General features: G+C 43.4%; 1 protein-coding gene and 1 long non-coding RNA gene across 3 annotated transcripts in view; one reads left to right on the forward strand and one right to left on the reverse strand.

Moving 5' to 3' along the window:
* The window catches only part of LOC147758436 (uncharacterized), a 73,576-nt gene that overhangs the window by 36,280 nt on the left and 11,094 nt on the right, over positions 1–26,202 (reverse strand). The window contains exons 3-4 of one of the 2 annotated variants that reach the window (XR_015319140.1): positions 3,628–3,707; positions 428–585 (exon numbers count right to left, since the gene is read on the reverse strand). This is a non-coding gene — a long non-coding RNA (uncharacterized LOC147758436). Of the gene's footprint in view, positions 1–427; positions 586–3,058; positions 3,708–26,202 lie in introns of those variants that run through there. The other variant, XR_015319139.1, reaches the window with a different exon arrangement.
* LOC111249520 (uncharacterized) overlaps positions 1–26,202 on the forward strand; it is a 158,549-nt gene that overhangs the window by 36,152 nt on the left and 96,195 nt on the right. The window lies entirely within an intron of this gene.

Below are 26,202 nucleotides of genomic sequence, written 5' to 3' on the forward strand. Positions count from 1 at the left end.
AAGGTCTGTAGTATGTTAATTGTGATGAAAGCGAACGGTCAATTCGAAAAGTGTGGACCGCCGTGACTGCTCTCATCGTCGTTGTTAGTTAGACCTTTCGACTATCTCTGTGCTACAATTATATGCTATACGAAAGCTATGGATAAAGTAAGCGAAAAGCAAGCATGCAAACAAGTGATCTGTGTCAGCGTAACAGCAAAATCTAAATTGAACTTGCAGAAAAGCGAACCGCTTAATTCAGATCAATATAATCGTCGCTGATATTGAGAGAACGATGCGTTTTCGAGTGACCTTTTGCACCGAACGTAACAATGAAGGTAGAGTAATTAAGTAATATTTTTCGTTCTGCTTTATAAAAGGAAAGGAGAAAATGGCTGGAGAAAAAATTTGTCGGTTGGTATGTAATCAGATTCTATTTTTTACGAACCACCCGCCATCTTATGGCTTTACTTGACCAGCATTAATGTTCCGTGTACACTTAGTCGCTTCGAAGACAGAATCTGTAAGGGTCCTCATGTGTTTTATTGCCCTCTAGGCTAAGTAACTTCGACCATTTTCGTACGCGATACCATGATGCCAACTAATCTGAAAAAAGGAAATAATAAAAAAAGATTGATGTACAAATGGCACAAAAAAAAAATCATAATATTAACCTCTCTTTAACCGGTCAAGGATTGGCTTAGAGATTTACATCCGCAATGATTTTTTTTTTTTATTAAAGACGTCATTCTTGTCTGGCTCTTTCGATAAGTATTCTTGAAAGTGGGTTCCTGGATTCAAAAGGGAAGGTTTTTTCATGGCCATGTTTTTGCACAATCTTCTAACTTCACTCAAAAGTCAGACTGCTACCTGGACTTCCCTATTGTTAAACAATAGACAGTGAATAGGTCACAGCATCCGTTAAATGACAACTTTAATAGTGACATTATAAGGAAGAGATTAAGAATGCTCTTTATCTGAACGAAAGTATACCCACAATGATGAGCCTTACAAACGATGAACACAATTAAAGAAAGTTTTACGTTTTCTGTGGCGATCCTTCATTGCGTAAAATTTTCAGAGGCAAAAAAGAAAGAGGAAAAGTACATCTTGTTCATTGGCATATTTTATTAACAACACGTATCAGAGTATTGCTTTGACGCGATGCAGAACTCAGTTCGCTAGCTGTACCTGACTCTTAAATGGAGCCTCTATATGGCCTCGTTTATATCTAGTATATATTTCATAACGTAACTGTCTACCTAATATGTACATAAAGTGTATTTTGAGCAGTGACGAACCACAGAGGGGAAACACGATAAACCCATGTTTCTATGTGCGAAATTTCCAATAAGTGTCTCCGTGGTGAGCGTGGCAGTCCCGCACTCATTAAGCAGAGTGTAGTAAGCTTCCGCTAACACCGTCTATCGCTTCCACAAAATAGTTTGGACATGATTGTTTACAACGTCGTTCCAAGCTTTAGCAACTTACCTAGAACTTCGCTTTTCTTTGAAGCGGTAACGACTCGTTCTTAATCTTATTTTCAGCTATGAGACCCAGCTGTATGTAATTCGCTAGAATGCCGGGGCATACAAAACCCGTTTCATGTCAAGTTACGACACCCCGTTTTACCATATTGAGCGCAGTGTCATATGCACAGTCTATTTGTTAATTTAGTAGCGCTTCTAGGAATCAACAAGTTTCATGCGGGTATTTCTCTTCTCCATGTGTTATACTTTCAATAACAAATCCGTGGAGTTAGTAAACATATTTGCCAAAAGATTTACTATTGTAAATCCTTTACAGACTAACTCTCATCGTATTATGCCTATATAGAGGGTGCCTGTATTCCCGATAAGCGCTGTTATGAGCAGAGGAATTTAACAAGGAACCACAGCGGTTGATGACCACAGTTATTTGCTCTTCATTCCATTTGCTTTTGATGGCATCATCGTGATCGTCCTCTATCAATGTGGTCGGCTCAGACTCCTTAGATCGCGCGGTGATGAAGCCTTAGCCCATATCAACCCCCAATCTAGGTTGTAAACCGGCCGGCTATGTTCGGCACGGAACATCGCTGTGGCAGCCAGTATTTAGCCTGCAATAGTGCTAGTCGATGATTCTGCCGGGGCACGCCTCGGGTTAAGTTCGATAGTTTCATCAACGGCATCCCAAGTAGCACGTTCTCCAAATAGCGACATCTCGGTTACCGCTGCTTTGGGTATCTCGAAATCATACAAAATCACACCCACCCACCCTTCTGTCGCCCCCGTACCCTCTCTCTCTCTCTCTCTCTCGGCTACTTTCTTAGCGATGCTGTCTGTGTTGTAAGTCGCGGATGGCCAACAACGAGCGGCAATAAGAGCTGCAAATAATTTACGGTAGTTGGCGGTGGCTCACAGTTTGCATTTGTTCCCGATATCGCCATGTCGGCATCTCCAGGAGTTCACAAGCTTTGCTTAGTACTTTTGTATCATCCCATCATAATTCTCATGCAAAGATCAAACTGTTAAAATAGGTTTGTCGGATACTGCTTTGGTTATAACCCCCGTTCCCCAGACACCATCCTCATTTTTGATCGATGCTCCGGGGGGTTAGGGCGACCTTGAGGTGCAGTACAAGTGGAGCAATTGTTTAAAGCTGAACTGGTGTTGAACATCTCTAATTTCGCCATATTTTCATCGTCTAGCCTTTGTTTCTCTAAAGCCGTTTTTTTGCGCCTGCCATCTATGTTCGCCGTCACCTCATACTGATTAGACTTTGCCCAATATCTCAAAGACATTCCTTACAAATGAGAAGCAAATAAAGCGATACATCAAAGATAAATCCACAGAATGCCAAATTGAACAAAAGGAAACTTCTCAGGCCGACGAATTACTATCTCACGGTGAAAATAAACACGGTGTTGTCCCTAGCTGGCGGGGATTCGCGCCAAATCTTTTATCCACCGATTTACAACGAGGAAAGAGCGTGGCCATTTTTTTTATCGTGCAGAACCTCCCACATGGACTTCGCACTATTAAAGTTTACGGTTAACTAAATCGGAACCCCAGCGAACCTGTTAACAACGAAGCGTCCCTTTAAGGTAGTAGGCTATGCGCGGAAATCGATAAACCCAGTTATCCAATACTTTATTGCTGAATTTTTATACTTATTCTCTTGTTCCATAGTTGTTGTGTTGCATTGTATTGTACTGCATACCATAGATATTCGTTTTAAAACTAAATTGACTGAACTTGATTAGATCGGGCTGAACTTACGGAAGGCGTCGGAACTCGCGGTGGATAACGCGTAGCTAACAGCGAAGGAGAGAAACACAGTATCATAAGTTCTATACAATTTAGACGGATACGAGACTAGAATATAGGACTTCTAATTACTATATTCGTCCCATTCACCTCGGACAAATGCATTTTTCTCGCTTGCTCGTAATATGTTTTCTCTGTTATTACTGTCGCAATGGGATTTTCTGCTGGAAAAAAATCCTGCCATTTAACACATCTATTTTATTTTGCTATCGCCCCTCTTGTGTATTATTATTATTTATGTACACCTACGTTGTCGAAATTGGATTTTTTCCTCTGTTGGGCGATGCATTTCAAACAATTCTCTCAGCTACATTTGATTTTTACTAATCCAGTAACCTACTCTATAGCTGATTCAGCGGCAACCTAGGTCAACTCATTCTGCTCGTCCACTTCTGTCCTGCCGTGGATAAAAGTCCTTCCCTGTAACAGGACAAAGTTAACTAAAGTTAGCATAGTGGTCCATGGTTCCAAGATCAGGAAATGACAGCGCTATTGTAGAAGCCGGCGACAACATCTCTTGCACGTCTGCTAGGTTGTACGCAAGGTAACCTATATTACATCACTATGTTATCGAAAAGCTATTGATCGTTTTTGTATCTAGATAACTTAAAAGTAACGTAGGTTGCATCGAATCGGCGTTGCGTCCTCTCGCTATTTGCAGGTTGGTAGTAGTAGATGTACTGAAACAGAATTCGAATGCTTTTGATCAGACTTAAGCTGGAACTCGCTGAAGGTTGTTGAAATTTCTCCAAACATGCGTTATTTACTGTCACAGTACGTTACCGAAGGAAACGGGCCCAATATAGTTCCGTAGGTTTTGTTTTGGAAATTACGGTGTGAACTATGTTCCTTGATATGGCCAGTTCATTACGGTGAAGGTTTATGAAGTTATTGTGAAAGTTAGGCAGGACCGACATGTGACTGACTAACCATGATATCATCAGAAAGCTAAACCGCTAAACAGTTTCAAGCCAATTGAAGATACTTGACTATAAAAAAAAGTTTGATATTTGGATGATGCAGAAAAATGGACTTAATCGTGAACCGCAACAAAATCTTTTTATTATTTACGTTTCTTACGGACGATGAAAAATGTATCATGTACAACAATAGCCTAAACAAAAAAACGTTTTGTGAAAACTCAAAGACTGATGCCAGACAAGGTAACGTTACGTGTTTAGTGGAAATTGAAAAGCAATTATGGGTTGTTTTCGTTTACCAAATGGTTGACTCAAACCTCTACTGTTAACAGCTAGCAGTATTACAAGGATCTAATCGGAACTAGTGAGCAGAAAAAGCGTTGTCTTCTACCATGTACATCTTCAATTACCAGGCAAAAAAACTGACAGGACTTGGATGGAAAAATCTGAATCCGTTTGTCGTATGGTGCGCATATTAGTGGGTGTCCGCACCAACAGGCTACCTGTTTTGCAGGATATCCTTAATAATGTTGGTTTAGTTGCAACTGAGGGGTGAACAAATCACCTGTTTTTTTTTTTAATTTGTGATTGTAACTTTTCATTATATTGTAACTTTAAAATATTTGCCTCAGCTTTGACTTTTTCAACAATCCAATATCCTGCCCTAATCTGGTCATAGCCTATTATATTTCCTGTCTATTATCATATGCGTTGGCGGTCGTCTACTACAGGAGGCTGTGCGGGGGAGCATGCCGATGTAACAGCTTCGCATGGTCTGAGTGCCGCGTAACCACAAGGCTCCAGAACAACATCTGTACAAGCCTTACATTTCCTCTGCAACTTCGATCTTCGTCTACCTCTCACATATTAATAATCTCCAAACCATAACATTTTTTTAAGATATAATGTAAAAAAAAAAACAGCCTGTTGGGAATTTCTATTATATATACAGGTTTACCACAAACATATAATGTGGGCCTGTAGAGCTGAATCAGACGCTGCTAGACATTGAGTTTTACTAATACCAGGGATGGGTCCCGCTGATTTTCTTAGAAAATAACTTTTCTTTGTCTTCGAATGTAAAATTTGATTCATTGGCTCGCTTTTAAATATAGGCACTTTTGTTATCGTGAAATTTGTGATGCTCTAACTTTTCTCCTTGTGTTTTTGGCTGGCCATTTAAAGATAGTAGTTACATATCAAAACGAAGTATCTTGAAGGAATCTCGCTTCACCGAAGTAAATTTGGATACAAGATACATCCCAATGGTTTCTAACAACATTTACCTTTGGGACTAATTTTGAACTACGCAGTTTTTGGGGGCGAACTTGTATATTTTATAAGCTAGCTCTATTATGTAAGAATTAAATGAATGAAACAGATTTACCTACGGAGTGGATGGTGTTAGTTAAAAATCTTCTACAACGACGACGACGAGTATAGATCTAAAACAAAAAAATTGATTAGGTGATCCTGTGCTCGTCGTGTTGCAATTTTTCGAATGACCATCTAATAGATATTTTTTATGAATACTGAATGGCAATGCGCCGGTATTCGGTGCGCCTGTACAAGTCGTGGTGATCGCAGGAGATCCCGAATAGGAAAAAAAAACTCCCCTGACCGTCGAAAATTAGATTAAGACAGCTGCGAGTTTACGCCTTTTTGGGTAGTTCCGTTACTATATTTGAGAATGTTTTTACAGTATTTAGCGAACTTTGATTGTGTTTCTGCGCGTAGCTTCCTGGCAATGAAAAAAAAAAAAAAAAGGGAATTAAATTTAAAACGCAAGACCGTTTTTGGACTCAATTCTTTCGGCACGTGTGTCGTTACGGTAGTTTGATTAGTGAAAGCGTCGGACGAAGCAGTATAGCACATTTTGTCTGCTTTATGCACATATACAAACCAATTCAGTTTTTTCTGCCATTATTTGCTATCTTGACCAACTGTTTATTGGGTCATCAGTCACCGAGCAAAGAACATTTGTGCTTGTGTGGAAACAGAGCCTGATCAGCAAGTCAGTGAATCACAAACTGATTACCCTTAATGTAAAAATAGTTTGTTTGTCGTTGTTTTTAGATGTGCTTCGATGTTGTTAAGATCAATTATAGTCATTTAAGTAACGTTTCCATAGAGAAATTTCAATACAATGGTCTCAGCAGACTTATATGTGCTTTCTCTTTTTAGGTATGTGTGCGAACATACTGACAAATACATTTAAAGTGCGCTTTTGGGTTTACTGCGGATCATCCGAACCTGCGTTACCTCAGTGCCGTCAGCGTAATTCACTAATCATCTTGTTTGGCGTAGTTTTGAAGCGTCGCGTTCTCAACGCTTTGTACTGTGATACCTAGACGATCGCAGCACTTGCTGGCCTAAAAAGATTAGAAGCTGGCTTTGCCTACCTTCTCTTCCTTACTACTGCTTTGGCCGAATAACGTTGTTCTAATATCTTTTCGAGCTAGCCTCAAGTGACGCGGCCTAAACACACGGACGGCTGGGCAAAACTCTTGTACAGCGATAATAGCATTTAGGGCGGAATTCGCCTGAACAAAATGGATTCATCATACATATACACACACACACACACATTAACACCAAAAAAAAACTCGCGTGGATGCGCCCAGCGATATTAATCCAGCAGATCTTTGAGCTGCCGAATTAGTAGCGCTGTTATCGATGCAAACGTCTTGACTGTATACACTTTAATTTTTTCAAAAAGTTATATGTCCAGAAGAGATGAAGATTTGCTTGAAGTCTTCAAAGCAAAGTACCTCTACATGCTTTATTCCTAAACCAAGCGATATAGCTTTCTAGCTGTAGACGACCGGGGACTCCTTATAAAGCGAAATGACGGAAACATGAACACATAATTAGTGCTACCTTGACCAGCGCTATTATATGTGTGACGTTTGTCGTCATAGCGAACTCTCTGAGTGCTTCATTCAGCTACCTCTGCCTTATCGTGTTATTCGACATAAATTGCAGAAATCACCTACGAGCCAGCGGAGAATTGTCAAACGGGACGAGAATGTGTCTTCTACGAGAATAGGTACATGACCGCTGTAAATATTGCTGACAGTGATTATCATAGAATTGATGGTAGATTTTTCCCTATCTTCTTGGCGGCGTTTGGTAAGACCGAAGTGCACGGTACGACCACAGTAATAGTTGCAATAATCCGCTCGAATGCTGTTTTCAGTTGCCTTACAATCTCTGTCAGAAAGATTCGGTGAATGAAGAGAGGTGCCCTCCGATCGACACAGGCGGTTGCCTTATTTGGCTGCCTTCAACGCCTTGTCGCCAGTAATGGGTCGGTAATTGTATAGCAATTGCCGCGGCCCTAGACGGCGTTAGAGAGTGCGGTCTCCTTGCGCTGTTTTGCTGACTACTGCACCCCTGATAGTCTGGAATGGCAAAGGCGATGGTGGCATCGCGGAGTCAACAATCGGGGTCTAACAGGCCATTGCCGTTGCTGCTGCCATCGCCGGCATCACGGACGCCCCAGACCTTGGCTCACTTCCTGCCACGCGCCTAGATTGACCTTGGAACTGAATTGGCCTGAACTTGGCCTTGCAGTACAGACGGACAACTAGCCCTACAACGTCCGTCTACCCGGTACCAACTTTGCTAAAGTATGTTTCCCTCTTTGAATGGCCTACTCTTGATGCAGCGACATCCATCGACTCTATAGACCGCTCATACGATGTCGTATAACTCTGCTTAGTAAACGGATGGTCCTAGAATTTTAGGATAGAGAAATGGGAACAGCTAACTGATCCTTGCGTTGACAAGAGTGATAATAAGAATGATAATAGCCATTGTCCGCCGCGTTTTCAGTCTCTTTGGTTTTGCGAATGAATCCATCCGCATCGACATATAATACAGCAGTGAGCTCTTTTGAGCATCTTGACAACGTTTTTCATTTTCTGAAATTTTCTATGTTTGACCCTGCTCGCATTCTGCATTTGAGAAGTGCTGGAAGCTAGATTTGGCGAAAGGTCGATTGCCACGAGTGAAGAAGAGATGGATGAATAGGAGTTTGAACGGCCATGTGTTGCTCGTGTGCTGCCGCTATTGTCACGGCTGTTAGTGCTTTCTATATCGATATATAGTCAGTCAGTCGCGGGGTTAACGCCTTCTCGACAATAATATCACAAAGCGGTTAGGCTTTTTTTGCCCAAAGGCCTTAGAGGTACACAGGACTAAGGGCGCTGTGCCGCTGGGGCCGGGTTGCTCAGACATAGACACACCTCGTTTTGTGGTGGGAGCCAACCGTCTGATGGAACGCCTAACGGCGATACCGGACGTAGGACTCGAAACCTGGACGACTGCTAGGACAAAGCTGGGACGAAGTGAAGACGACTATTTGCAGCAGGTCTTCCGGGCCTTCTGACGCTATATAGGAATAATCATATCCGCTCCCTAGGTAAAACTTCCATCCACTGAATCGATTACTGCTCCCTATAAACACAAACACTCAAGCAGATATACAAACATATAAGTGGGCGAAAGATGCTGCTCTCGGCAGCATAAACAGCAAATACTCAACATTTGTAAGGCAACGAATAATCGGTGTCCTACTTGATTAAAGCAAATTTAAACAGAAAATATTAGCACTAAAGAATGTGCTCTGACAAAAATGAAAAATCATTGCAGGTATAACTTTCCTAAGGGTGGTCACTCTTATATTCACAGAGTCATACAGTTATCAAAGAAGAGCTTGCTATTTATTTATCGCGATCTATTAAGTTCTTATTCAGCAATAAAGAGTTTACGGCACTGCATAGACGTTTAGCTGAGGGCTATACATAGTTTTACTCAGTCAGGCCTGTTGGCCACCCCACGTTAGAGATGTTGACTCCAGATACAACATAATAAAACGTTTACATTTAAAATATATCCATAATAAAAATGCATTCTATTAAGGTAAAACGTTGGATTTTGAAATTGAGTCGGATCTGTTGGACTAAAAAGCAAACAATTCGCAATGAATTTCTGAAGGCTTAGGTTTTTTTTTGGAGAGTCTTTACCTTTTTGAGCCCAGGGCATCCGTTAAGACAGTAATTTCGATTTCATCTTTTTCTTTTGCGCCCCCCGCGCCATTTATCTGATTCTTACTCTGACCCGATTTCTTGTTCTTCCGACTGTCCTGCCTGTTCTTGAAATTTTGTTACAAATAAACCTGTTTCATTTCAGAAAACCCATTTTCATTGTGCTTGACGTTGAATTCATAACTTCGTTGTCGGGAGTTAAGAAAAGAACGGCACCGACAATAGATATGAATAGGGAACAGCAACGCTTACGGCAATCCCATCTTTTGGACGCAATTCAGAGCGCTCTATTTTCCTTCTGGTCAACCCCCGACAAACAACGATGCTGGAGGCAGCAGCGTCTGAGGCACGCGCCTGCCAAGTCGATTTAGCATGACCGCGCACGTGTATCTATATTTGAGTTCGCGGCTCCACATCGCGGATGAATATAGTAGAAAAATAGATGACGGTTTTCCCTGCTGCTGCTTACAGCTTTGTATGCGTTTGTCTTTTCTGACGTATGTATGCAAATATATCTATGCGTGTTTGTATGTATATGTGCATGCATGTGGGTTGTGTATGCGTACATGCGTGTTTGCGTGTGCGCCTATTCGTGTAAGCGACTATGTAGGTGTAGAGGAAGACCGAAGCACAACAAGTGTCGTAACGTGCTGATGCGGGCGTCTGTACACTCTTCGTACACTGGGCCTTGATTGAGGGACCGGTCGATGGCCCAAAGGACGAGCGGAGTCAGGGTTCACTACCCGTGACAATGTCCAGTCAGCAGTTGATACTAGCGTGAGGTGCAGACAAGACCAGCAGGATGCCGAAACGAGCTGACCAATCCCGCGTCCTCGCTCGGTCGCTCGCTCTCATTGCCTCTTTGTCTGCCTGCGTACTTACTAGCTTACTCGCTCTGCCGTTGGCACGCAAGACACAGCGGGTCGTCGCCATGCCATGCGATGCAGTGCCATCGACATTAGAACGGACGGAACGCATGAGGGAATAGAAGCGCAGGCAGCGCTACACACAAACATCTACCCACACTCGCCTCTAATACACCGACAAAGACCTTTCCTGATGGCGAACTCCTTCAGCCTAGCTGCCAACCAGGCAGGTAGACGAGTACCCAACGGGCTAGCGAGCGTCCTGTTTGCGGAAGCAGGCTCCGCGGCTGCTGCAGCCCGACCGGGAGAAAGCCCTTGCAAACAGAGATGAGCTACTCTGCTAAGCTAGTTTCTGTACGTTTTGCTGGTTCCTGGTGGACCTTCGGCCCCACTCTGCCGTCTTACATAGTCATTGTCACGTTTCTTGACAGAAGGGCTGAGAGTGAGCGGGCACTGACGTTGGGGAGTCAGAAAGGGAATCAAATTTAAGGAGCCCAGGAGGCTAGCTAGCTGGCCGATCGCATAACGAGCTCGCCCGCTGCTATTTTCCGAGACCGCCCTCTAATCACATAGAAAGCGGCCGAGTTAGGGACCATGCTTGTATATAAACGTAGCGAGACGTAAACGGCAACAAGTCCTAAGACATCACTACTGCAACTCTACATGCGAATAACTTGGTGTCGTTGTCATCATCGCGGGTTCCGTTGTCATGGAGATAATGCTGCTGGTGCTATTATAAGACGCAGTACTATGTTTTATCGAGGCTATCGGCTTTATCTGTTGTTGATGTTGTTACTGTTGCGATGTAACTGCACTAAGGTGTACGCTGGAATACCATGAATAAGGTACTCTGATGAGCAGTACTTGTGCAAAAGTTCATTTGCACCGTCAGGGTAAGGAGGTCCAGAAGCTTCCATTTGCCAACTGCACGAAAAAAACGTGACGTTCGTTCGTCTATGCAGATTCCTTTATAACAATGATAAAGAATTATTAAGGTACTAAACAATAATCGCTTTTGAAATCAACGCAATATTAATTGTATAAACACGGCTCTATATAAACTTTGAGTGCTTGTCATTGCACATGGTCTTTGTTATTACGACTTAATCTTCTTGTAGCTCATTATTTTAATTAACTCATCATATATTTCTCCATACTATACTACTGTTTCAGTACGCAACTCGTTTTGGTAGTGAAGCCCTAGGCGGAGGTACAATTTCATACCTATACCAGCTGTTTTACCCTTTGATAACAGTGAAGCTACCGCATTCTGTTACCACCTCGGATATCTACAACTCGAGAACAGCTACTTAGGTGGCCCTCATCAACGCAGAGCACCGCCCATCTCACAGGCCTTATATTTGGCCAGACCGACACTCAGCTGGAAAAACAGGTTCTAGTGGTTTTCGTATGTTTGTAATAAACGCTGCTCATAGTCAGCCTATTTACACGAGATACCTTAAGGGCCAAGTCGTTCACTATTAGTAGGACGGCAATTTGCAAAAACAAGCAGCTTCAAACTCATTTTACATACAGTCTCCTGGGCAACCTTCGGCGGAGAAATACGTTGCTGCGTTACCGTAAAGTCGAAATGGCCTATAGAACCGAAAAGAAGCTGTAGTTATTTTCAAGGGAATTAATTAGGATGGACTTTAAAATACACTTTTTCTATTATGTTTCAAAATTTTGGTTTCCAAGCGCTGTTTTCATAGATTAAATAGAAACAAATTACGGCCAAGCGTAGTGCAGGACGTACATGACCCGTATATCTGTGCCTTCAGGCTCTGTCTGTTTATTGCTGTTGCACAAAGGCCGCTCCATAACGATTACGAATTCCTTCGCCCTTTGTAGGACTGGCACCTTCCCCGTATCTTTGTCAAACATATCATGTAGCACATGCCTAGGTGGACTATTAAGCAAAGTACCCCTTGAAATCTACCATACCTGGGAACTTTGAGTATTCGAAGTTTATAAAATATCTGACGAGAAACTTACTGCAACAATTTTCTATAATCATAGTAGTCTCTAGTGAAGACAACTGAAGACCTCAGTTGGTATGACAGCGATTACTGTTCCTTTTCGTGATTAGATTCTATGCTAAGCAGCTGAGATGAAATATCGAAGACGGAGAGAACGAACAACGGTGACGCTACATGACGTCATAATGATGTCGGTGTCTTGCCACAACTGAGCCGTCTACTAATAGGACAGGTCCACTCGTCTCAGATGCATCCGGTATAGAGGCAGACGGCTGTCCAGCCAATATCATCACTAATGATCTGCTGCGACCGGGCAGGAAAGCGTCTTTTGGCGGGACAAAAGTTGGTATTCCGTTATCTCAAAAGACTGACATTCTGCCCAGCTTTTTACCCACGTCTACGGCAGTGCGTACGTCTCTAACTATTCACTAGCAACACGGCTTGTAAGCACGAATCCTGCCATGACTATGACATATTTATTTGTGTGTAATGCTATCTATACCTAAGAAACCCTAATCAGAAATGCACAAACTGCCCAGTCAAAGTAGTATTTCTAGCCGAGTAGAGAAAGCCCGGGTTATTTGAATTGTACACGGTAACAACTGACGAGGGTTAATAACTCACTAACCTAAGAACGAGAGGTAAATAATCTTTATCCGGTAGTACAACAAGCGCCGTAAGAATACGAATTAAAAGGTAACGAAATGATTCGAATTGTGTCGTTGCACTCTCACACTGCACTCGCTTACAAGATATCCCCTATTGCCTATCCTTGGCATTGTATTGGCAAGAAAAGGTTTAATGCATTTGGTTGAGTTATGTGGTCCTTTTTTCCCCGATAACTGACGAGACGAAGCTAGGTATCCAAAATTATACAACCGAAAAAGCTGGGTGTTCTCTCGACCTTTTTTTTCTCGCGTTTTGTTCCCATGTATGATTTTTTTTCTTGGTTTACGCTAGCTTGAAGGAACACTACTACCTGCCTGAAAAAGCAATGGTAATGTCGCATTGTACACATTATTCATAAGTTACAGCTTATTGTTAGCCTGTCTCCCCAATCGGCATCTCCCTGTCACGGCTTAAATATGCATTAAGCTTCTAAGCAACTAAGGCCACAAAGCCAAATCAACGGCTATCACTGCCTAGTTAACACCAATGTACCCCATCCTTTACCTTTCGAGGTATCGTAGATGGCTTCAAGGGCTCTCACGTGCGCATATATCATAGATGTTCAGATTCTTACACTCTAGTCACGTATGCACAGCCTTAAGTATCATGATGTATGCGCTTTCGGAGGACTATACGAGAGAAATATGAGTGTCTAAACTTATCCAGGAGAAATAGCTTGGTGCTGAAGGAAAATTGTAAAATACACTGGGTACCCGTACACCAAGTTCATAGTAAGCCATTTTTTTTACATGGTTCAGTATATTTACTCGGCTAGAATATAATCGCTAGCTCCCGCAATTAAGAAAAAAAAAGGCGCTTTACCAGAAACTCATTCGTTTCTCACATGTTGTATAGGCAACTTTCCCAAATGGAAAGATCTTGTGCGACGTTCTCTGTATACTATATTTTTGCGAAGTATGCGTGAACGATTGAATCCGTTATGTCTCTCAGACTGAGCCCTGTATAGCATGCCTATTTCGACTTCTTCGATGATCTTTAACTACGCATACTATAGGCATTTATACAATATATCGGTGAAAAGGTAAATTACATATCGAGAGAGGCCGACCGTGAAGTAGCAATAGTAGCGGTGGTGCCTGTATTTTCTGCAGGTAATGCCACTTGCTGGCATCGCTACGGCCAGTGGTAGGAACGCCGCCGCTGCCTCCACAGTTGCTGTCAATGGCAACCATTAGCCCCCATCCGGCAACGCCAAGCGGAGACGCCAGCGACGGCGGCAGCCGCACCGGCCACTGCCGCTTTCAGCACAGCTGACCCACCCAATAGATGTAGAATTAGAGAAATGGCAGTCGACTGTGTGGTACACACTGTGTTTTCCGGGTTGGAAAGATTCACCGAGGAGGGGACAATAGGAAAGGGAACTCCGACTCGTGGCAGGTGGCCTCGACCGTCAACTTTTCGAGGGAAAAGAGATCGCCAGACAAGAGTCATCGCGTGTTCAGTACCGGTGTATTCCGTCGTCCTTTCAAAATAGCATCGTTTAGGATTAAAGCCACCGCTGCCACGGAGCAATAACACGTTTATCCTGGGTCTCCATCTCTCGCTCATCCATTCAGTCATCATGTTTTCCCGTCGCCTCTCTCGACCACTAGTTAAAGAAGACAACAATGCAAGGCAATGTTGCATGATGCATAATCATTTCAACTGATATTTCTATAGCTATACTAATTGTGATTCTATGCTAGCTAGCTCAGCTCGGCTGACTGGCGAAGGTGCTCACACACATAGAGAGACTATAGATACAGCCAGCTACTCTAGCGGGCAAGACAAACGTGCGAGTCGTTATACCGCTTAAATAAAGGTTTGCTCTACGAGATAGGAACATAAAGCAAAATTAAAAAAAAAACTTGATAAAAATAGTGAGGTCATGAACTTGTACGGGTCGAACGCATAAAGTCATTGTTGTAGCTTAGTTTCCGTTTGCCCCGTACAGGAAACGTTAGCAACCGCAGCGATAGTATTTTCCAACAGTGAATGAACAAGAAAGGCGAATATAATCTGTAGCCAAAAAAAAAAGCTTATAAAGGTCTGGCAAGAAGAGCCTGTTTGCAGAACGAGCGCTTCGTAGAAAAATCAAAACGTGGCAACGATAGCGATAGCAGCCCTAGGGTTGGGGAATGATTGTGGCATGAGGAAAAATCAGGAGTACCTATTCCAGGAGACTAACAGACAATTGCGTTTTCGTTATTTAAAATACATTTCCGGTTAGAAGTTGATATCCGTTCAATTTCCGTTTCCGGTCGAATCGACATTGCCATACTCCTAAATCGGACGTTCCCTCAATGCTACAGCAAGAAGATGCTACTAGCCACACCTTATCGTTATATTGTCGTTGGTACACACACACAAAAACTCTCACTTACATATAGAGAGAAGAACTTAGAAAGAAACACGAATACATGAAAATGCAGTGGAATCATTGAAGTGAGCTAGTCTGCATGATATTCGTAGACAAATGCCATGGATAACGTGTGTGCCCTACCTCCCTCTGTACGCGTCCATCTGGGTTTTTGGAATCTAAAATTCTCCTTTAACTTAACATCCTGTTGCATCCTGTTCACTTAACATAAGATAAACCTTCAATGATACTTGGTCCAATTTGGGTAGAGTGGACCTATCTTGTCTTACTAACCAGGTATCTGCACAGACCTGCAAATCTAATCCATAACGGTGGACGGCTTTGATCGTTGACCGGAGTCTGCAGCGTTCGTATTACGGTTTCTATTGCTGTCTGGCGAGCGCTTTTTTATTATTATACAGTCAAATTCTAGCATCCAAATCTAGCCACTATTACAGCAGTCTATGCCTATACACAACTTCCTGTTCTGCCCTAGTCGTAGCCTTTGCCGCTGATGGAGTTGATACCGTCATTGTCGTAATCCATCTACATCTTCGCTTCTTTTTCCGTAGTTATTGCCACTGAAACGCACTCTCCCGCACTACTTAGTTCCAATTAGGTAGTGGCTTTCGTAGGCCGTTTCGTGACCGTAAACCCGGCCGTAAGCTGGTCAGATCGCTATCACTACTTCAGCATGCTCCCTCTCCTTCCTTTCTTTTACCCAAGCTTGACATCGTTCTGCTTGCACAATCCCGCTCCGTATGATGGACCTTGGCTCGTTTGACCGCTTGGCTTCCAATGGGCAAAAGATTTCTCAGGGGAGACTGACCCCAAAGAACAGCCGAAAGCGATGACATCCCAGAGACTTTTAGCGAAGAAAGGAAGCTGACTTGGCTCAATGCGACATGCGGGTTCTAGGTTACGTGTCGCGTATCTCTATCTGGCCCCACCTCAGCCCCAAAAGGAGTTGCCCCTGGCGAAATGCAACCAGCCCTACCAGTGGCTGGCCGGTTAATGGTCGTTGTGGCTCAGATTTTATCCCGTGAATGAAGTAAGGCAAACAGTCGTTTCTAGTAGATGGCCAAACGCGGCTCTGCACAATATCTAACTGAAAATTCGAATATAGGGAACAGTTTGTATGTGCTTCTTGCTTCTATATGCATTCCTTCTCTATTCGTCCAATTTGACTCTAGTCGAATTTGTCTATGTCACCGATATGAGCGAGACTGTGTAAGCGAAAACCGATCGAAAATCCCATTCCATTATAGACCTCAGTCGGAAGACTGAGCTGACGATGTTCTTCATAAACGAATGTTCGGAAATCTAATATTGTAAGGTTTACAACGACCTGTTGCCCCGCGCCTCAGGCACTCACGAAGTGTTCGCGCGAAAAAAGCCCGCACTGGAGCAGACATTTCTATTATACTCCATACGATGACATTCAATTTTTTTACCGTTTTAAAGGATTTTTAGTGACAGAAATTGCACTAGCTCAATCTGGACCATGTTTACTTTCAGACTCAAAGACAAATATTGTCGACAAAACCCGACATTCTAGCGTTGATGTCATATAATTCAACCGTATGCGATATGATGGCAAGTCCGAATCATACTTCAAATTTATACAGCCAGTCTAGATTCCAGTTTGTTTTCCAGATTCAGCTAATGGGGTTTTTCGAAATGTGTAATGTTGGTAAGTTAACAGAGCACAGCACCAAAAAATTCTTGTTCAGCACAAGCTCTCGCTGTTTGTCTTAGACGCGTGTGCGTATTTTTGCATCGCCCAATAGCGTCTGCTTAAGCAGGCACGCTCCAGCTGCATAAAAAAATGCCTGGACCCCTCACGCCTCTCGCTAAGCTTTCTAAGTTTAGCAGGGGGTGCTAGTGGTATTGACTCAAAACGTACATCGTTGGACGCGATAGAAAAAGCAATGTTAGGAAATAAATAAAAGGTAGGCATTTTTAACGGCCTCGACTGATAATAACGTACAGGACAATTAGTCGTCCTATTTCCTCTTTTTATTGAAGGTGATCATAAACTGCCCTCATCGGGAACTTAATGAATACGTAATTTGGAAGTGTTTTTCTCTCGTCGTTCACGTTGGTCGTTAGGTTCAGAAGGCTGTGTTTATGGCAGATCATAGGACAGAAGGGACTGTCAATATACACCACAAGATGTATCGATATCCTGCTAATTGTAAATAGAATCATCGTCTTGTTAAAAGTACATGCATCTGTTATCACCCTCGTGAGTGCAATTTTTACATATTAAATAAATATAACGTACATAAAATCACATTTCTATAGAAAAAAAAAAACGTAGTAAAATCTGCTGGGAACACCGGCGTAACAACTACGCATTAGATAAAACAAAGTTTGCTAAGCCGTAAGTAAATGCAATATGTTACCTTACACAATGTTGTGTACTTCGAGTTTTTTTTATGATCCACTTAAATCTACTTCACTAAATGAATCACTTGGAAAGGCATATCGTCGTATATTTTACTTTTAACGACAGCCCATGTCACACCTTTTTTTGTAGATCCTTGACCTAGGACCTTGACCACACTGTGCGTCGATAGAAGTTAATTTAATTGGTTAGGCTCATAACAGTACAGGCCCTGGCAACATCGGACGCGGTTTTTCAGTATTAATGCAAATCAAGAGAAATGAAAGGACAAAACTTGGCTTATAAATACTTCTATTCTTTGGGCCTGTAGGCGCCCTATGAAGGGTTCGAAAGGCCGTCATACGGCGAACACGCAGGGCGGTCTAAGTTTTCGACGTGCAAGTTGGTTGTTTGGCCTGCTTTGCTGAGAACCGCTTCAGATGTGAAACACAAAATACCTACGAACTAATAAAGAGATAGACCGATAGATGGACTGACAGGACCGACAGAAAGGCATCACTCAGTCATCGAAACACAGATCAAAGAAGTACTCTGAGTTTTCTAATAGGCTACTTAAAACGGTTCGAGTTTGCCGTCCAAAGGGGCCATCAGGCTTAGATCACCACCATTATTGCCACTGCCACCGTTGGATGACAAATGCGGCGAAGCTCAGGAAGGGTAACTATATAAGATAGACGGTGGGCTTTTACGTATGTAATTCAGCATTGCCTTTATTGATTGCTTGCTGTGGTAATGTTTTCGTTTCTCAACCTGTATCTTCGTCTAGCGGCTACGGCGTAGACTGCAAATATGTCGGCTTACCTTTAGCATTTGTCGCGAATTTGATAAACTGGCTCATTTTTTACTTGATTGTATCGAAGATACAATTAGTTTTCTACGACACGTTGAAATAGTAGGAAGTTCTTCATATCGATTGCAAGTACTTAATGCAACGTGCAATTGCTATTAATTAATTAAGTTATATAACTACTTTTTTGTATAAATTGACATAGTAAAGGAAAAAGTGAAGTTTCACTGCTCTTCTATTTGTTACTGACATAAATTCAGGTGCTCTGGTTAATCTCGACTTCACCTGATCTCAACGGAGTTTCAAAAGGAGTGGGTAATGAAACGCATCAAAATGAAGTTGTCATCGTGGGTCGATGACATATAGTCAGATCATTTCGGTTTTGGCAATAGCAGCAGCAGCAGCAGCAGCTTCAATGGATAGTATGACTTTCTTTTCTCCGCTTCAGGCAGATCTAACAGAAAAGCTGGATGACTGCTTTTCTTTACGAACAATAGTAGTTATCTTCGGATTTTTTTACCGTTAGTGAGTAGCTGATTCTGATGTATTTAATCAAAGAGGATATAAGTTAGAAATGAAGTAGGTAACTTGAAGCGCTTGCATTGCCGTATGCTTACCAGACAACCTGCTCGTCGCAATGTTATACCACTAATTCGAATGTGGCTTTATCGATTTATGGACAGAGAAAAACAATTGTATTCTTATTGCGTTTGACACGTATGCCCCAAGCAATATTTATCTACCTGTTCCTTTGCCTGATCTCAACCCCAGCTGGCCCAGTGGCCCATTTTTTCTTTACCTCAACTCTGAGCGCTCAACCTCTTTGCCGAAAACGGACCGAAAAGTGTCTATTCGTTTGTGTCTATTCATGCCGTTCCAATCATAGAAGTTTTTGAAAAAAAAGAGGGCATAGGTAACATGCTCCTCGCTCTGAACTTACTGTAGGATTTTTCGAAATACGCGCTGACGATTACAATTAAAATAATGAAGATAGAAAACAAAAGAAAGATATAAGTTTTATTATAAGCTCGGTCCAGGACAGACGAAAGCGCGTGTGTTGCAGGGAAGATTTGCATCATTCAGGACAGGTCAGTTTGTATGATCCATCACTGAACAATCGGACGACAGAACGGCGTTAAGCAGAAGAGAAAGCAATCTAGTTAGCAGTGCAGGGCAAATATGTGTGCAGGTTGACGCTTATACTCACAATGTACATCGGGCATATGTATTCGGGATGTGTCTCAAAACACATATTCGCGGTGGGCGCCCTAAGAGAAACAGCATCAGGCTGTAAATCAGCCTTGATTGCTTCCAGTTTCTGAAGGGGCAATCGATAGGCCAACGTATCTTACGTCAATGTTATCAATAACGAGACGATTACGCAAATCATAAGTTTACAGGCGTTGGCTTTATTGTGTAGCCATTAAAGAAAGATACATCGAACATATAAGCGGACGCGGACTACTTTGCACTGAGCTTATGTATTGACTGCCATGCCTACAATGTGTTCGAAATCAATTGAGACAGAGTCATTGCCTGTTTATAAGCCGCATCTACATAAAACTAGACAATTGGCTGGCATTTTTTAGGCAGGTAGATAGGTAGGAGCAGTCCTCTCGAAGGCTTTATTCACAGCTTTGATTCGAAAGCCTAAACCATTTACAGGTATTCTGGAAAATTCAGTCTCTAAATGTATAAATCACGTTTTGACTTTAATCGCACACAAAGAGATGGTGGTACGTACAAGTTCGTTGAAATACCGCTCACATATGCCGAACAGAATGAATCCAGCGAATTCGGAGCTACTAAAAGTCAAGAGATGAGAAATGTTAAAGCTTGAAAAAAATCAACAGTTGCAAGAAAACCTAACCGTCGAACCCGACTCAGCCGGTAATAGATATTCTTCCTTTAAGAATGACCCCTGATTTTGGCCATAACTTCGGAATCACTAGAAGTGGCCTGCTGCACTATTTTAATTATTTTTTAAGACATAATATGACATTCCCGCTTCGCCCTATGGGAATTTTTCTCGATGTTTGTGAACAGCCCCGTGGAGGTTGTCAACAACATCGTCGACTGTAGAGTTCGGGCGACCTAGGAACTCTTGCAGGGTTTATAATTGCAGTAGGATTTCATCCAGCGCGAAGACATTGCGCAATAGCTGATCTTCGCTTATAGCCTAAATTCGAACCTCCTGCCCCGTCGTAATTGACTTATTATATCTTCGCAGAAGGAAATGACTTTCTGGCCTTTAGCACAGAACAGAGCCGTGAATGTATGCGTGCCGACAGTTCCATAGTATATGTTCTCATTCATCTCGAATACATATGTAATTAACTACCTCCTGCAATCTGGCCGATAAAATTTCTTACTTTTATATGAAGGAAGAAGTATATCCGTATAACAAAATTCATAGCAGGCCGATACTATACGGTACGTGTATTTAATAGTATGTCTGTAGTAGGATAGTCCTTTCCGTAGGATATTTCAGCGGAATAGTTACAACAGCTATAGCAGCGGCTAACGATCGTCATGTACCTTTTAAAAGTAGGTAAAGGTAGGCGCTAGTAATGGAGTTGTACGCATACGTTGCCTAGTCCTGGCCAGGTCTGCTTAGGCGTTTTACTGTTTGCGCCCCAGATATTTTGTTTTTGCGAAGCTTGTGAATCTACAGTTACTAAAGTAGCAATCGCAATCGCGGGGCGCGACATATAACAGGACTTAGACTTTATTTTAACTTTAGTCGCTAGTGGTAGTGATGGTGCTGCCACTGCTGCAATGAGTGTAAAATTCTCGACACGGTAATAGGGGAGCAGAATTTTCTGACGGACGGCAGTCGTATCAGCTAGGACATAGCGTACACGTGCCGGCGAGGCGTTTATTCGCAGGTTTATATAGGCTGCCCGCGCGTACTTTCTTGGTTACTGCCTTATTTGCTGCCTCGAGGGTTGGTGCAGTCGATGATTTTTTGTTGTTGACAGCGGCCAGCGACGTCGCTTCTGCCATCGATTCCACTAGTAGCTACCTGACAACTTGATCGATAGCTAAAGGCGCCAATCTTTAGATACGATAGAAACAGGAACAGCAGCAGCCACATCGGCAATCGCTATGAGAGAAAGCCCTGGCGAAAGAAGAATCAGGAAACGCTACGAAATCACCCTTTCATACTCTTCGGCTTGTTCTCGGTAGGACGCTCACTGTTCAAGGCTGATTCAAAACGAATATTTATCTGTTTTGTGTGTGTGTGTGTGTGTGTGTGTGTGTGTGTGTGTATCTGCGCGCGCGTTGAGAACCCGCCGTCACCCTAAAACTTCTTAGCGCGCAATTTGTATTTCTGGCTGTTATTGCGTCCGTTCGTGTGTGTGCAAATTGTATGGCGCCGCACTCCCAAACGAGATCTCTATATTCGTGATAGCGTGAACGTTGTTGCTTCTGTTTGTTAATGTACGCTGCAGAGCCCCTATACTCTACAATACGTTAACCATGTGAGGCCACGCAGCACCCAACAACGGCGGCGGCGGCAGCAGTAGTAACACGGGTGGCCACCAGGGGCAAATTCCGCAACGATAGACAAAAAGAAAGAAGCGAGCGTGTTTGAATGCCTGCTCGCCTAGCGTAAAACTGCATGTGGCTGTGTATGTATACTGTACGAGCGTTTGGCTCTATAGGGTTCAATCCTGGAAACCCGCTCATCTCATGCCCAAGGACTGTGGCATTGCCGGCGTAGCTGTTGCCAGCCACGACCGCAACAGACGAATAGGCGACTGTAATACAAGTAGGGAAGCAAGCGCGCACGCGTTGAGTGGCCAAGGAGAGCTGCTCGGCCACACACGGCAGGTCAGTGTCCGCCGTTGGCAGAGTCAGCGTCGCGAGCAGTGACAACGGCCTGCGCCGACGATCAAGGCCTTGGGACAATCTCGCGAATCTCTGGCAGACAACACGGCGACGACCGCTGAACCTGAACCCGCTAAATCGGCCCGTTAGCTGTGCATCAGAGCGCACCACTCGAACGGTCCCTCCCTCGAGACGCACTCAAGTCAAGCTTGCATTAATAGCAACAGTTATGAATTGACAACGCGTGTTGTGCATGCATTGGTAAAAACTAGCGAGAAATCGATTGGAGACATTGCAGGTCAGGCTGGAGCTAAATGATACCAAGGGATCAGATGCGTCGATAAAGCGTTAGCGGGAAGGTTGTGCATACGAGAATATGATGATGTTTTATAGATATCTTCTTTATATTGCTTGATAAAAAAAAAAAAAGAAAAAAAACGCTATGGAAGTGCACACGGTGTTGTTTCTGCTCGAGAAGCCAGTTCTGCTGTTCTTCGACATTGCCAAATCGCGATTCTAATGAACTCATAAGACCCTAATGTAGACGTAGACTGAACGTCAGTCATGCGGTTGCTTGCCCTTGGCTTCCTGAAAGTAAGCACCCCTGCCTTCTACTCTGAGTGCAAGTCTGGGAAAACATTATAGAAGTTTGAGACCCAGAGGCGGCGATGGCAGCAGCGACCAACCGTCATTGTTGGTAGCGGTGCTTCCTGAAGTTTCAGCCACCACCGTATATCACTATCGCTGCGCGAGAGACCACCCGGCGACTCTACGCGAAAAATTCTTGCTTTGGCAAAGAAAAACAAGCATGACGTCTATTGAAGTCATATAGACACACCACCACATCACCGTAACGCCTTCTCGAATCGTAGACCTATCGTAAGGTTGTAGGACATGATGATAGACTTCACTGTTTCTGCGACGCCATACAGTCTTGTAATATCATTTTAGCAGCATGGCTAAGAAAAGCACCTGCCTTCTTTCTTTTCTCGCCTGATAAGAGAATGACGATGGTAGCAGATTTAGTTGTTGTTTACTACAGGCTAAACAAACGGGCATTGCTAGCTTACACACATGGCACTGCTGTAACGTACCCGACCGCGACGCCAACCGACGCGGCGCGCTCGTGGTTCGGTTCATTGCGCTCCGGGACTTCGGCACGTCATTGGACTTTCGATCACTTTCACTCTCTAATCCCACTATTTGCCCCACCTTGTGAAAGCCTTCTCGGAGTCCTTTGGAAATGAGTCTACGTATGAGTCTGCGGTTGTGTGTGACTGTCTGAAGCTATCGCTGTCTGAAGTTGAGGCAACGAGCTGGACCGAACGGCACCAAAAGTAACCACCGAAAGCTAAAGACTCACCCTGTGCCCTCGTCGCTCGTCTTCATCGGTCTCTCGTTTTGAGCATATCTCTTCTGCTTTCAATTAATTGGACGTAACGAAGCGGGAGCCTCTTCGTGGGCGGCTGGTTTGGAGCAAGTGGCAATGTTATATCGATGCTGCCGCTCTGATTGCCGAGCAGCAAACCTTAGAGAGGCAGCGATCAACAGCGAGGTCGGGCGACTGGCTGTTGTCTCACTACAAACACACAGTGGCCACCGTTCGACCGACCGATGTCTGTCTGCGAAGATGAGACGGTGACGTCGACGAGGCCGATCGCACGAAGGAAGGCACTTCGCGCTTCGAAGGAGCTTTTGCTGTAGGATATAAACATGCCGATGTTGTTATTCGTTTAAATCACATGTAAATGATTCAGGAGAAAGAAACGGACAGACACGCACTAACTGATGATAATAGTAAACAGCGAAAAGAGCACACTTACAGACATGTACGCAGCGATAACCTAACAAGGAGTAGACAGGCGTCAGGAACCGATAGAAACCTCGATGATGAGTGGAATATGAATTTTATCAGATCGAACATAAAACTATATTCAGCTATCCTAATATTGTTAAGGCCGCTCTGGGTGCTTGGTTCTTCAACATGATCTTCCGGCTGAAACCACATCCCATCGGCGTTATCATGTTAATTAGTCAACTCCATAATTTGATTTAGCGAACCTGATTTCATTCGTTAGTATGAGTTAGCATTAGGTAGTTTTTTGCCCCTTGTATGAATATGTAAATGTAGTCGGACTTAACGTAGCCTTGTAGTTGCGACAGTAATACTAATAGCGCTATCAGTACCATGACTCAGTCTGGTTCTCTGACTGATTGTATAAGTTGAAATAAAAATCATTCTGCCACTTATTGGTTTTGGCAATGTTCGCCTACCTTACCTTCCTAATTTCGTCGTCCTCTTCCTCGTTACCACCATTGTCATCATTATTATACATTGCTCTGCTTTGCATTGCCACTCGATCATGAACAAAAACAACGGCATAAATGCCGTCTATCATCGTAGCGTGTACGATGACCCGCCGCTTGCCAGGCATCCAAAGTTGGCTGACCGCAACAAAAAAAGAAGCGCTCCTATGGAAGCGTTTGTCCTTAGTGTTGTTGTCTTGACGGCGAGGCCTTGTTCCGTTGTCTAAATATAGCGCGCTTGCCCTCCTACGATGTCGCTCCTATAACAGCTTCTGCGATTTTTTCTTCGCCGTCATCTGGTACTGCCGCAACTTTTTCTACGGTTGCGCCTGCTGACATCGTTCTGTTTCCCTCCGTTCCTCCTCTTGTTTTTCGGCGACCTATCTACTCTCACAGATCTGGAGGAGTGTCTACGTGCTCCTCACCTCAGCCTGAATCAGTCCCATTTCTGAGCAGCAGGCGACCACTCCCAGACGGGCAGGTAGTGGGCAAATCATTGTCAAAGCGAAGCAAAGTAGAAGCTGAGAATAGGAAAATAAATCTTTATTTTTTGTCTGAAGCAGAAAACTTCCTTCTCATATTATCTCTCCGCTTTTACGTTTTTCGCCTCCTTCTGTAGTTGTTATTGCCATCACTTCTGCTTCGATTACCGCTATCGCACTGACGGATCGAATTGTTGTTTTGGTTGTTGCCATCGCTGCAGCTGCCGCGGTATTATTGTTGTTATCGCGCTTCTGCCCCAGAGTGCAAAACCTGCCGCACCTGTTCATATTTGTATAGGATCTGGTTGACGGCAGTTTTCTATATCGTTCATAATTGGTCAACCTTGCTCGCCGCCGATGAATAATCCGGAGACGGTGGCAGCGATGTAGTCGTATGACGGAAACAGCGTATGTGTGCAACTTAAAGCTGCGTTCTATCAACTTCAAGTGAACGAATTAGTTGAGACAGCCAGGGAAAGATATAGAAGTACTTTACCTACACTGCAGTGTTTTTGCTATTAAAAAAAAGTGTAGTTAATTAATGTTTCAAGTTTTGAACAACGCCGTCGGTAAGCATTGCTTCGAATAGCTGGCTCACAGTACGAGGTGTGGCTACGTCTGGTTTCGAACCTGCACCGCCACGTATTTCTAATGGGTAAACACCTTACCATTGCAGCGTGCGGGTATGACAATAGAGAACTGTATAGAGTGACGAGCAAGATTTAATGTGCAAATATGATAACCAAGGTTCTGTAGGCAGCTCCTTCTCTAAAATAGTAGTCGACACTGATTGGTAATACTGGGTTCAATTAGAGTGAACCCCCACTTGCGTCTTCTCTCTCACCATTGTGTTGACTTTGCTCCGTTTGCCGTATGAGTTATATCGTTTCATACGGAGGCGCCCACGAAACATACACCATTATATATGGCTAGTAAACAGGAAAGGGTAGCAACCGACAACGATAGTTCGATAAGAATTGATATCCAGGGGAGACTGAGAAAGATATGTATCGATTTATACGAAACGAAGTAGAAATATAGCGTTGCCACTAAGAAGACACCGCAAACACGACCTGCTCAGCTCACTCTACTTTGTTACGGAATGGAGGGGTTCGGCCGACCCGGCTAGCATAACGGGTTAGAAAACAAAGCTGTCCCCCTCAACAATGTCGAGTCGCGGCCTTCAACGTGAATCGAAGTTGAATAACTAAGTATTGATCAAATCTACTTGGTCAAAAATGGCAAACCCAA

This window comes from Varroa destructor, unplaced genomic scaffold (genome assembly GCF_002443255.2).
Source record: "Varroa destructor unplaced genomic scaffold, Vdes_3.0 BEIS01000001.1, whole genome shotgun sequence".
Taxonomy (NCBI): Eukaryota; Metazoa; Arthropoda; class Arachnida; order Mesostigmata; family Varroidae; genus Varroa; species Varroa destructor.